This window comes from Myotis myotis, unplaced genomic scaffold, assembly GCF_014108235.1.
Source record: "Myotis myotis isolate mMyoMyo1 unplaced genomic scaffold, mMyoMyo1.p scaffold_m19_p_9, whole genome shotgun sequence".
Lineage (NCBI taxonomy): Eukaryota > Metazoa > Chordata > Mammalia > Chiroptera > Vespertilionidae > Myotis > Myotis myotis.
This window is the reverse complement of record NW_023416401.1, coordinates 55,910,099-55,923,059: the sequence shown is the minus strand read 5'-3', so window position 1 is coordinate 55,923,059 and position 12,961 is coordinate 55,910,099.

The window sequence follows — 12,961 nt, the reverse complement described above, 5'->3', positions numbered from 1 at the left end:
TCGTCTTGGGTGCAGGGGTAGGCCCGAGCCATCACCTGCACCCCCGAGACCCACTCAAGCCCAGCTAGATTTCAGCCCACCCAGCCCACCCCCAGAAAGCTTTCTAGACCTGCAGTCCAATCAAGAATGGTTCTCTAAGAACTGCTCCTGCACAGAATCATTTTAAGAGTCAGTATAGCCCAGCCGGCATGGCTCAGTGGTTGAGCGTCGACCTATGAACCAGGAGGTCCTGGTTTGGTTCCTGGTCAGGGCATGTGCCCAGGATGCGGACTTGATCCCCAGTGTGGGGGATGCGAGAGGCAGCTGATCTGTATGTGATTCTCTCTCATCATTGATGTTTCTATCTCTCTCTCTCTCCCTCTCCCTTCCTCCCTGAATCAATAAAAAATATATATATATTTTTAAAGGGTCAATATAAAATAGCTAAAATGAAAAACACAGACAAAATCTAAGCATTGGCAAGCATGTGGACGGAGTAGCTCGAACACTTGCCTGTTGCTGGTGGGAGTGTAAAATGGGTACATCCAGTGGAAGGATCTGCTAACGTTGAACATGCATGTCCCTATGACCAGCAATTCCATTCCTCAAGGACTGGCTGCATATGTTCAACAAAAGACACGTGCTGGTATGTTTATGAAGCACTCTTCATAACAAACCCTCACTGCAAATACCTCCCATGCCCCTCAGGAGTGGACAGGCGAACTGTGGAGGAGTCGCACATGGAATAGTAACAGCACTGAGCCAAAATGAACGTCACCTGCACGCAGTGACAGACGAATCCTGCAAACAGGATGCTGAGCGAAAGAGACTGGACACAAAAGGGTACGTACTGTTTGGTTCCGTTGATGCAAAGTTCAAATACAGGCAAAAGGAATTCGTGGAAGTCAAAGTTGGGAGGGCGCTCATGCTGCCAGGAAGGAGTAACCGGCAAAGGCCAGGAGGATCTCCTGGGGTTTTGATACTGTTCTGCTTCTTGACACGTGTGTGAGTTCACTTGGTCAGCATCCATCTATGTGTACACTTATTATTTGCACACTTTTCTGCACATGTTATACTTCAAAGAAGTACATATAAGACACGCCTGTATTTATGAGACTTTTTATAATGTCTTTGATTAATTAGGCTCCCAATAAATTTCCATTTCTCCAGGTTTTTCCATCCAATAAAACAGAAGCACAATTTGCGTAGGCTGTTTATCACGGCACTGTTTATAACAGCAAAAGAATAACAAAGCACAACATAACAAAAACCAAAAGCCACCTGTGGCCTTGATAAGAACCGGTAGGTAAAGTGTGGGGCATACAAGCAAAGGGAGACTATGCAGTCTAAGAAGAATGACCCTATGAGCAAACATAAAAAGCCGGCAAAGGCATTATCAGGTGAAAAGAGTAAGCTAGGCAGATACGGTGTTATCTCCTTTAACTGAAAGCGCTGTAGACACATACACATAAGCTTATAAGTATACAGGAAATTTCTAGGGGGTTATCCAAAATGCTGGGAACGAAGTCAGTTCTGAAGATTGGAAATGAAGGGTTTGTAAAGTTAGGAAGCTTTTACTTTCCTTCTTATACCTGTTTGGTTTTCTTTTCTTTCTTTCTTTCTTTTTTTTTTTTTTACACAAAATATTACTTAAAAAAAAAAAATGTAAAGATGTAAATCAAAGTAATTTAGGCACATGCTTAAAAAATCAAATGTGCAAAAGGGCTTATAATAAGAAGCCACAGTCTTAAAGGGAATATTAGCTCCTTGCTAATATTTTAAAAGTATAAATCATAATGAATTCTCTTAGAAGCATTATACTTGTGTACTCTGTTGCTTTATGTCTCATTTTTAATTGGACATTAAGGGAATGCAGTATTTTAATTGTAACTCCGCCAATATCTTCATCTAGAGACGTGTTGCCATTTTTGTCTGTTATGAAATTTCTGTTGCCAAGAAAGTCAGGATTACATTATTTTCTTTCAGATTGCATTGGTGTAGTGCATTCTTGGTTACCAAAATACTCAGATAGCTTAGGGGCTATGAAATGGTAAATATTCATGATGTGTGAGAGAGCATGATACATAACCGTACAATCCCAATTCCAAAAGAAAGGGAAGCTTAGCTGTGTAGAGACACAGGAGACTGAGAAGGACACGTCAGACTACAAACTGCTTGTGATTATGGATGGCTTGTTCTTCGCTTCTTGTGTTTTTCAGTTTCCTACTATATGCACATGTTAACTTAAAAAAATAATGTTATTTTTTTAAAAAAAAAACAACAAACTAAAAACGGTCTCATTTTATTATTTTGCATCTAGATACCTAGCTTCCCCACCATCATTGGTTAAAGATAATATGTTTGTATGGGAAATAAAGCAACAATTAATAATCAATAATACAAGAATAAACTCTATGTTTCAAGTACTCACAACTGAAAACCTACTTTTGCCCCACCCTGTACTTTACCCTCCCCCCCACCACCACCACTGTGCAGTCTGGCACCCTTGTCGAAGATCATTTTGCCATACATGTGTAGGTTTATTTCTGAGCTCTCTATTCTCTTCCATTGGCTTATATGTCTGTCTTTATGTCAGTACTGTTTTTATTTCTGTAGCTTTGTAATATGTTTTTAAGTCAGGAATTGTGAAGCCTCCAGCTTTATTTTTCTTTCCTGAGAATGTTTTGGCTATTCAGGACCCTTTTTGGATCCATATAAATTATAGGATTGTTTTTCTACTTCTGTAAAAATATGTCATTTAGCCTGGCCAGTGTTGTTCAGTGGTTGAGCGTCGACCTATGAACCAGGAGGTCACAGTTTGATTCCCGGTCAGGGCACATGCCTGGGTTATGGACTTGATCCCCAGTGTGGAGCATGCAGGAGACAGCCAATTAATGATTCTCTCTCATCATTGATGTTTCTCTCTCCCTCTCCCTTTCTCTATAAAATCAATAAAAATATATGTATTTTTAAATGTCATTTAGATATGGATAGGGATTGCACTGAATCTGCAGGTCACTTGGAGGAGTATGGACATTTTGACAGTAGTATTAAATCTTCCAACCCATGAACATAGGATGTCTTTCCATTTATCTGTGTCTTCTCTAATTTCTTTCAGCAATGTTTTTTAGTTTTCAGGGAACAAAGCCTTCTTTCTTAGTTAAACTTATTCCTAAGTAGCTTATTCTTCTTAATGCTACCATAAATGGGATTACTTTCTTAATTTCCTTTTCAGATTTTTCACTTCTCATGTGTAGAAATGCAACTAATTTTTATATGTTGATTTTGTATCCTGCAATTTTGTTGAATTTGTTTATTAATTCTAATGGTTTTATTGTGGAATCTTAATGCTTTATACATAAAAATCATGTCATCTTTGAACAGAGATAATTTTGCCTCTTCCTTTCTGATTTGGATGCCTTTTTTTCTTTCTCTTGCCTAATTGCTCTAGCTAGGACTTCCAGTACTATGTCAAATAGAAGTGGTTATAGTGGACACCCTTGCCTTGCCTTCTTCCTAAAATCAGAGTATAAGTTTTCAGTATTTCCCCATTGAGTATGATGTTAGCTGTGGGCTTTTCATATATGGGCTTTATTATGTTGAGTTAGTTTCCTTCTTTTCCTCATTTGTTGAGTATTTCTTATCACGAAAGGTGTTGAATTTTGTTGAATGCTTTTTCTGCATCTATTGAGATGATTATGTGATGTTTATCCTTCATTCTGTTAAGGTGGTATTTGATTTGTGTATGTGGACCCATCTTTGCATCCCACGGATAAATCCTATTTAGACATGGTGTATGATCATTTTAATGAGCTGTTGAATTCAATTTGTTATCATTTTGTTCAGGATTTTTCTCATCTAGAGTCATCAGAGATATTGACCTAGTACTTTTCTTTTCTTGTACTGTCTTTGTTTGGCTTTGGCATCGGGGTAACACAAGCTTCATAAAATGAGTTTGGATGTATTCCCTCCTCTACAGTATTTTGGAAGAGTTTGAGAAGAATTGGCATTAATTCTTTTTTAAAATGTTTGGTAGCATTCTCAGTGAAGCCATCTGGTTCTGGGCTTTTCTTTGTTGAGTGATTTTTAATTACTGATTTAATCTTCTTACTAGTTATAGGTCTGCTCAAATTTTCTATTTCTTCATGATTCAATCTTGACTAGTTTTATGTTTCTAGGAATGTATCCATTTCTTCTAGCTTATCCAATTTGTTGCATATAATTGTTCATAGCAGTCTATTGTAATCCTTTTTATTTCTGGCATCAGTTATAATGTCTCCTCTTTCATTTCTGATTTTGAGTCTTTGCTCTTTTTTCTTATTCTAGCTAAAGGCTTATCAATTTAAGGCTTATCTCCGATGCACTGTGCAGAAGATCAGATGGTGAGGTGGCTGCTGATGTTCGGCGTCCAATTATTCGGAAAAATCCTCATTGTTTCCATTAGAATATTCAGTTTCCTCAATCTATGTGCCAGTGTGGGCAGGAAAGGAAATTCACTCATAAGTTGATCTCTGTAAAAAAAATGAAACAACTCTAAATTTTATTGATTGTCCTTGCTCAGTTAACCCTTCCTTTCCTCCAGGAAGAACATATGCACCTGTCTAGACAATAAATAACTAAATGATCACTTCTGGTTCAGAATTTTAGAAGCCTGTTTTCAGCTCTACAGTTCATCTGGCAATTGATCATGGGGTACTGTAACCTGCTATTTAATATTTTGTTATCTAACTTCTGAATCGCATGTCTAACCTCCCTAAGAAGATTATAATTTCCTTGAGGGCAGGAAACAGGTATTATGTCTTTGTGTCACCCACAGCTCATTGCAGTGCTCAGTTGGGTACTTAATATGTATCTGGTGGTTTAATTTGAAGTCTTTTGTCACTTAGCCTAACATTCCTATGTTTTCCCCAGTTACCGGCAGCCTTAGGAACCTTATCACACAGCTCCTCCAATCTACAGTCAGCTGTTCATTGTCTCCATGTCCTCTGCGTGTGCCGCACATGCTCAGTTGCCCTGCACTCCTGTTCAGATCACAGGGCTCCCCAAAGGCTATCTCACCCTGTTCTCACTCTTTCTGATGATTCCAAGCTGTCTGCTGGGGCTCCAGAGGGCACTCGGAAGGTGGATGAGCTGCGAAATGTTAAGTCAGGAGGGTGGAAACCCGGGGCAGCAGGACACAGAGGCCTACATTTTGGAGCGTGGTCAAGAGCAACAGGGATGGGAGGCCTGGTAAACTGAGACAATTTTTGCCACAGTTAGTATTTGGGTGAATTTCCATGACAACTTCCCTTTCAGGAGAGCCTGGGCATGGTTAAGGTCATGCAGAGAAGGAGTATAGGCTGTGTGGGGAGGAGCCTCCAAGAAAAAGTCCCTTTTAGCTCTAACATTCCATAAGTTGAAGTTGCTTACTGTTATGGGCTGAATTGTGTCCCCAAGAACCTATGCTGAAGTCCTAACCCCCAGTCCCTCAAACTGTGACCTTATTTGGAAACAGGGTCTTGACAGAGGTAGTCAAGTTAAAATGAGGTCACTATGGTGGGCCTTGTCCAATCTGACTGGTGTCCTTATAAAAAGAGCGGATTTGGACAGAGACAGACACATACCCAGGCAAGATGCTGGAAAGGCAGCCCTGCGATGACAGAGGCAGAGATTGCACTGATACCGTTGCTAAGGAGCACTTGAAGCTACCATAAGCGAGGAAGAGGCAAACAACGTTTCTCCTCAAAGTCCGAGGGAGCCTGGCCCCTCTGTGGGTCCCTGGGTTTCAGACTTCTGGCCTCCAGAACTGTGAGACAATAAATATGTGTTGTTTTAAGCCACCCTAGCAAACTAATACACTTACCTTGTCCACATTTCCTTTCTCTTGTCCATAAAATGAGCACTTAAGGTCAACGTCCCGAGAGGGGGAGGGTTCCCCTTGAGATAAAGACTCCAATGGGCTTACTTAGCCATGCAGAAGTCAGCTTTCTCACCCAGGTTGCAAACTCACCACAGCTGTTTCAAGTATTCTCATGAGAGGAAAATCTCCCGAAGTGTTCCCTGGGAAAAGGGCTCCCAGGTTGGCATGTTCTTTCCTGGGCGGGGGGGGGGGGGGGGGGGGGGGGGGCGGTTGTCCTAGCTGCTCAGCGCCCTCAGGACCGCTCCTGCCCGCCGTGTGAATCTCCGATGCACTGTGCAGAGGATCAGATGGTGAGGTGGCTGCTGATGTTCGGCGTCCAATTATTTGGAAAAATCCTCGTTGTTTCCATTAGAATATTCAGTTTCCTCAATCTCTGTGCCAGTGTGGGGAGGAGAGGAAATTCACTCATTCCGCAAATATTTACCGAGTCTGCACTGTATGCCAGGTGTTAAGGTACTTGGGATATAGCCGTAAACAAACACCTCTGCAAAGCTCTTATTCTAGTGGGAGAGAGGGGCAATAAACAAAATCATAAGTTAATTATATAGTAGGTTAAGGGATGATCATGGTTATGGGAGAAAATTGAACAGGGTTATAATCCAATCTTTACTTTGTTGCTCAGATAATCTCAGCTTTCAGCCCTCAGCAATGACTGCAGGTTGGTTCCTGGGTCCTTTCACAATAAACCCATCATTTTCTGAGCACTTCCTTACTCTCCAGCACCAGGGTATCTTCCAGACTCATGTTTTACTTTCTCTACCCAAGCTCTGGAATTAAACATCTATACAAGAAACTTTAGTTTTGTAAAATAGGAAAATGGTGTCCTGGCTAGCGTGGCTCAGTTGGTTGAGTGTCCTCCCATGCACCGAAAGTTTGCCGGTTCAATTCCCGGTCAGGGCACATACCCAGGTGTGGGCTCGATCCTCAGTTGGGGGTGTGCAGGAGGCAGTTGATCAATGATTCTCTCTCATCATTGATGTTTCTATCTCTCCCACTCTCTTCCTCTATGAAATCAATATAAGTATAAAAAATAAAAATAAATTTAAAATCTTTAAAAATAAAATAGGAAAATTGTAGTTAGAAACCATGATCTGGGCACTAGATATATAGGTGCGCTCATTGCTACTAGGATGTCATTGAACTAAGAAATACACATGGGTGAACTAACACATTCATACACACATCCATTATTTTTATGTTAATCCATCTGTAAATACATGTAAAATCATGGGTTTATATTTATATTTCATATTTCAACCCACACAGTGTTCATTCTAGCTCTTTCCTTAATATCTATATATATAAAAGCATAAGTGACCATTATGACCAGATGATCAGATGACCAGCCAGTAGCTATGATGCTCACTGACCTCCAGGGGGCAGGCGCCCAATGCAGGAGCTGCCCCCTGGTGGTAAGTGAGCTCCTATAGCCAACCTCCCTCGACCAGCCAATCTCCTGTGGTCCCTCCCCCATAGTCGGCCAGCCCTGATCGGCTCCAATCTCTGGCCAGGTTGAGGGAACACACCTGTGCATGAATTTGTACACCCGGCCTCTAGAGAGAGAGTGTGTGTGTGTGTGTGTGTGTGTGTGTGTGTGTGTATGCTTCTTTTTTCTTATTTATTTTTTTATTTTAGAGAGAGGAAGAAGGAGCGAGAACGAAACATCAATTTGTTGTTCCACTTATTTACCCATTCATTGGTTGCTTCTTGTATGTGCCCTGACGGGATCGAACCAGTAATCTTGGCATATCGAGACAACACTCTAACCAACTGAGCTACTCAGCCAGGGCTCTTTCTTTACTTTTAATTTCTTTTTCTGATGATAAGAAACACGGCTTTTGTTACCCACAACACATTTAGTTTTTTGTTCAATGCTAGTATACATATATTACTAAATAGAACACAACATATGTGTGCAATTCTGTCTGTGGCCGCTTGTACAGAGGAAAGACCATGTGAAGAGGCAGCAAGGGGGCAGCCATCTGCAAGCCAAGGAGAGAGGCTTCAGAAGAAACCAATCCTGATAACACTTTGACCTTGGACTTCTAGCCTCCAGAACTTTGAGAAAATAAATTTCTGTAGCTGAACCCCCTGAGTCTGGTGTTTGTTATGGCAGCCCTAGCAAGCTGATACAGAGGGCTTCAACTTTTTGCTCTATTTTTATTTCTTTGACTTTTGTTTCAACTGCACATGTATCCATGCATTATTTATATAATTTTAAAATACATATTAAAATGTCCTCTTATTGTGCTTATCTGTCATTTCCAATTGTGCTTTCTCCCCCTGATTAAGCTTGCTAGTGGCTTATCTCTTTACTCTGTGAGGTTTCTTTCCACAAGTCAGCTGTTTGATCAATTCTACCTTTGTTTTGTTTTCTGACTCATTAATTTCTGCTTGCTTTCATTTTGTACTTCTTTCCTTAGATTTATTCTGTTGCTCATCATATATCTTCCAGGGTTGAATGTTTAATTCATTTCTTTCTCTTTTTCTTTTCCTGAAATGTAAGCGTTTAGACTAAATTTTCCTTTCAATGTGGTTTTAGCTATATCTCATTGCTTTTGACATGTTGCATTTTCCTTTTTTTGCTTTTTCCAATGTGGTTTGAACTTGCAATTTTGACTTTCTTTACTTCTCAAATGGGAAATTTTGAAGAGGGGTTTTAAAAATTTTCATGGGGTTGGTTTTTGTCTCATTTCTACTTTTGTTTTAACTTCTGTTTTCATTTCTTGGTGGTGAGAGGGTTTCTACTGTATCTATTTTGGGGAAAAGGACTGATATTTTCTTTATAGCCATGGTCAATTTTTGTAATTGCTCTTACGGGTGTTTCAATGAAAGCTATGTTCTCTGTTTTCAGGATACACAATGCAATGTTATCACTAATATCAACCTGATTAGTTATTTGATTCAGATCCTCTGTATCCCTTTGTGGCCTATGGTTCATGGTAAAGCCTTGAGCCACCCTTTCTCCAGCGAGGTTCAGTTTATTTATTGCTGTTCAGCTGGCATTGTGAAAGGGTGGTGTTGGAGTGTCATCCCATCTCTCCTCCCCTCACCCTGCACTCAGGTTGTTGGTTTGGGTTAGGAGCCCAGCTCAGAGGAAAATGGGGCAGTGAGGTTCCTGGGTCTGCCCTAAAGCCCCAAAGACAAGCCCAAGGTGTGACCTGCCCTAACCCTCTTGAGTCCACCTCAATCAAAGATGTTGGCCAGTCTCTTCTGGGTCATCTCATTTACTTTTTGTTGTTGTTAATCCTCACCTGAGGATATCCCCTCCACCACCCCCTCCACCCCCCACCCCCATTGATTTTTAGAGAGAGTGGAAAGGAGGGGGAGAGACAGCGAGAGAGACACATCAATTGGTTGCTACCCGCACACGTTCCAGCTGGGTTAAGGATTCAGCCTGATACCGAGGTATGTGCCCTTGACTGGAATTGAACCTGAGACCCTTCAGTCCACGGGCCAACGCTCTAACCACTGAACTAAAACAGCTAGGCCTACTATTATTTTCACAGTTCCTGGCTAGCTCTTCAGAAAGAGGGTTCTCTCAAGGAGCGGCTCATCTCTGGCTTAGGAACCTCCAAGTGAGTTCTGACCACTTTAGGATCCTGGGGCATCCAAAGAAGTCACTCTGAAGGGGCAGCGGGGAGAGCAGAAGGCAGGCAGCTTAAGCAGCCAAGCTCTTTTGGTAGATGTTAGCTTCAACTCCAAGGAAGCATCGCAGTGAGATGGTCCAGAAACGCCGAAGCTGCATTCAAAGTGCAGGCTGCAGCGCCATCTACTGGCCATGTATTGAAATACTATGGCTGGAAAGAATGAGACAACTGGTCACCTAGAAAGCAAGTTTACCATGCAGACTCCTCTCCACACTCTCGTGGGTACAGAGGTGTCTGCATGTTAGTCTCTCAGAGAATTTTCGTGAAGGTAGTGCAGTGCTCCCCACCTCTTCCCATAGGGCACCCTATTTTAAGGTTGTGAACAAAAAGGTTCACAATGATGTGATGCACTGAGATATACTCCTGCCCCCCAAACCCAATCTGAATCTAATGATGAGGAAACAACAGATAAACCTAAATAAAGTGGCTGGCTGTACTCTTCAAAAATGTCAAGGTTATGGAAGACACAGAAGGCTAGGGACCTGTTACCAACTCAAGGAGTCTAAGGAGACAGGACAACTGAATGCAATATATGATCCAAGATTTTCTTGGCTATATAGGACATTACGGGACAATTGGAAAAATCTGAATGTGGTCTGCTGAGAATGGTATTGTGTCAATGTCAATTCCATGATTTTGATCATTGTACTGTGACTACATAAGTGAATATCTTTGTTTTTAAGGAATACAAACTGAAGTACTTAGGCGTAAAGGGCCGTCAGGTCTGTATCTAACTTGCAAACAGTTCAGGAAGACAAAATATATATAACATATATATGTAATCTTAGCGAAGATTATATAGTGTTCAGGAATTCTTTGTACTGTCTTTCACAACTTTTCTAACAGTCTGAAATTATACTAAAAGAAGAAGCTAAAAGATGGTTCACATCCCTCCTGAGAAAATAGAGTGGCATATGCTAACATAATTCAGTTACACATTAAAACAGTAACTTCTGCTGAAACCGGTTTGGCTCAGTGGATAGAGCGTCGGCCTGCAGACTGAGAGGTCCCAGGTTCGATTCCGGTCAAGGGCATGTACCTGGGTTGCGGGCACATCCCCAGTAGGAGATGTGCAGGAGGCAGCTGATCGATGTTTCTCTCTCATCGATGTTTCTAACTCTCTATCTCTCTCCCTTTCTCTGTAAAAAATCAATAAAAAATATATTAAAAAAATACTAATAAAAATAAAACAGTAACTTCTCACCTTTTTATGGAGCCCTTAGTAGGTGCCAGGCATGTGCTAATTCCTTTTCATGGTTTATCTCATTTAATCCTCACATCAATCCTAACACAGAGTTGCTATGATTAACCTCCAATTTTCAGATTTGGAAACCTACATTTCAGAGAGGTGAAGTGACGTGCCCAAGGCCCACAGCTCGCAACTGATGGGACTGGGATGGGTTCTCTGAATCCAGAGCTGTACATATACAACTAGCAGCACATGGGGTCCACAGCACTAGATGACAGGGTTCTTATTAGTGAAAAGACTGGGACCACCTCCTACGGCTGCCAGATTGAACTCTACAATGTCCTCCAAACATACTTGGGCATTGACTCTGCCGCTGGCCATGCTGTTGCCCCTGGCTGTCCTTCCCACTGTCTAATGTTCCTCTTCTCCCTCTTCTGCCCTCCCCCATCCATAGTTCCTTCCCAAGCCCTCTTCCTGGGAAGGTCCTCTTCCTCCTTTGCAGTTCCATCTCCTGCTATAATTCCTTTTGCAGAGGCAGAAGAGTGTAGCTATTGCTAGCTCCAGCTCTGGATTCAGTCAGGCCTGGATTTAAAACCTGGCTCTGCCATTCACTGGCTGTGTGGCTTTGGGCAAGTCACTTCACCTCTCTGATCATCTTATAAATAAAACGGAGCTATTATAACCCAACCTATTATAAAGAGAAAGTAAATTGAGCTATACAAAATTTTTCCTATCACATCTGGCAAGCAGCAAGTGCTTACATGTTAGCTACTATTATTATGTCCTATCTCCATAATGTCTCTTTTAAATTTTTTAAGATAAAATGAGTTAGAAGCATGTGTTAAAGTTTTATTTCAATCTTGCCACAAAGCCAAGTCTTTTTTTGTTAAGGACATTTCACAGGAAAAGAAAATGGTTGGGTAATCATTAAAATGAATACAAGACAAAGAATGTCTGATAATAGGCTGAGTGTTTGGGTAGCTGATTTCCCCAAAGAGGTTTTAATCTTGTTAAAGTTTATCAGAAAATTGCTTAAGCATTTATCAGGAATGCTAATTTTCTCTCAGAAGAAATTGCATCAAGCCAGAGAGTTCTATACCAGACTGTGAATGGGACACGTTTCTTCATCACATCCACCATAATCAAGGCTGACATTTCTTGATTCCTCACTCTGCGTCCAGCCTCAAGCTGCATCCCTAGCTTAGCCTTGAAGCAGATCCTAGATCAGCCGTGGGCAAACTATGGCCCGCGGGCCAGATCCAGTCCGTTTGAAATGAATAAAACTATTGAAAAAAAAGACCGTATCCTTTTATGTAATGATGTTTACTTTGAATTTATATTAGTTCACACAAACACTCCATCCATGCTTTTGTTCCGGCCCTCCGGTCCAGTTTAAGAACCCATTGTGGCCCTCGAGTCAAAAAGTTTGCCCACCCCTGTCCTAGATACATGTCAATATTGCCCCTCTGACCCTCCTTGCTCCCACCTAACCTATTCCCATCTAGTTCAGGGTCAGACTAGACAGGTGACTACTAAACCCTGATGGAATGGATGAATGGTTGTAGTAACAGTCTCATCCCAGGTCTTTGCACAGAGTGGGACACATACCCTTTCCTGTTCTCCACACCAGCAAGATGGAAATAAGCGGGGTTCGGAGAGTAGAAATCCAATTTAGTGGGTGTAAGCAGGTGCTATTCAGAAGAATGTGACTTGGTTTCCTGGTCCAATACCATCAAGTAAGGCCTCTACCAGTTAGATGACAAGATGTTTTATTCTGGCCATAGAGCCCAGTGGAGCCACCAAAGGCTCATTATCTAGCATGGATGCCTTTCCTCTGACAGACAATAAAGAGTTGGATCCAAGTTACTTGTTAGCTTCTGTAGGGATTTGTAGGATATCTGGCTACTGCATGAACAAACAGATGGACTTGGCTGTTGGCTGCAGGGATATTTTGGAAGAAGAGCTGCCTACCCATTGTGAAAAAGCAAAACACTGTATCCGAAGGGGGTGCACTGTGTCCAAGCTGGTTTTAGATGAGGTCAGTTGTCCTCAAAGTGGTCCCCAACAAGCAGCATTAGCATCACCTGGGAACTTACTAGAAATGAGAAGTCTTGGCCCCCACCCCAAACCTGCTCAATCACAGACTGTAGTATGAAGCTCAGAAACACAAAGACTTCTAGGTGGTTTGGATGCAAATTGAATTTTAAGTTGGGTTAAGTTGTGATAACTTTCCGTCTTCTCTCA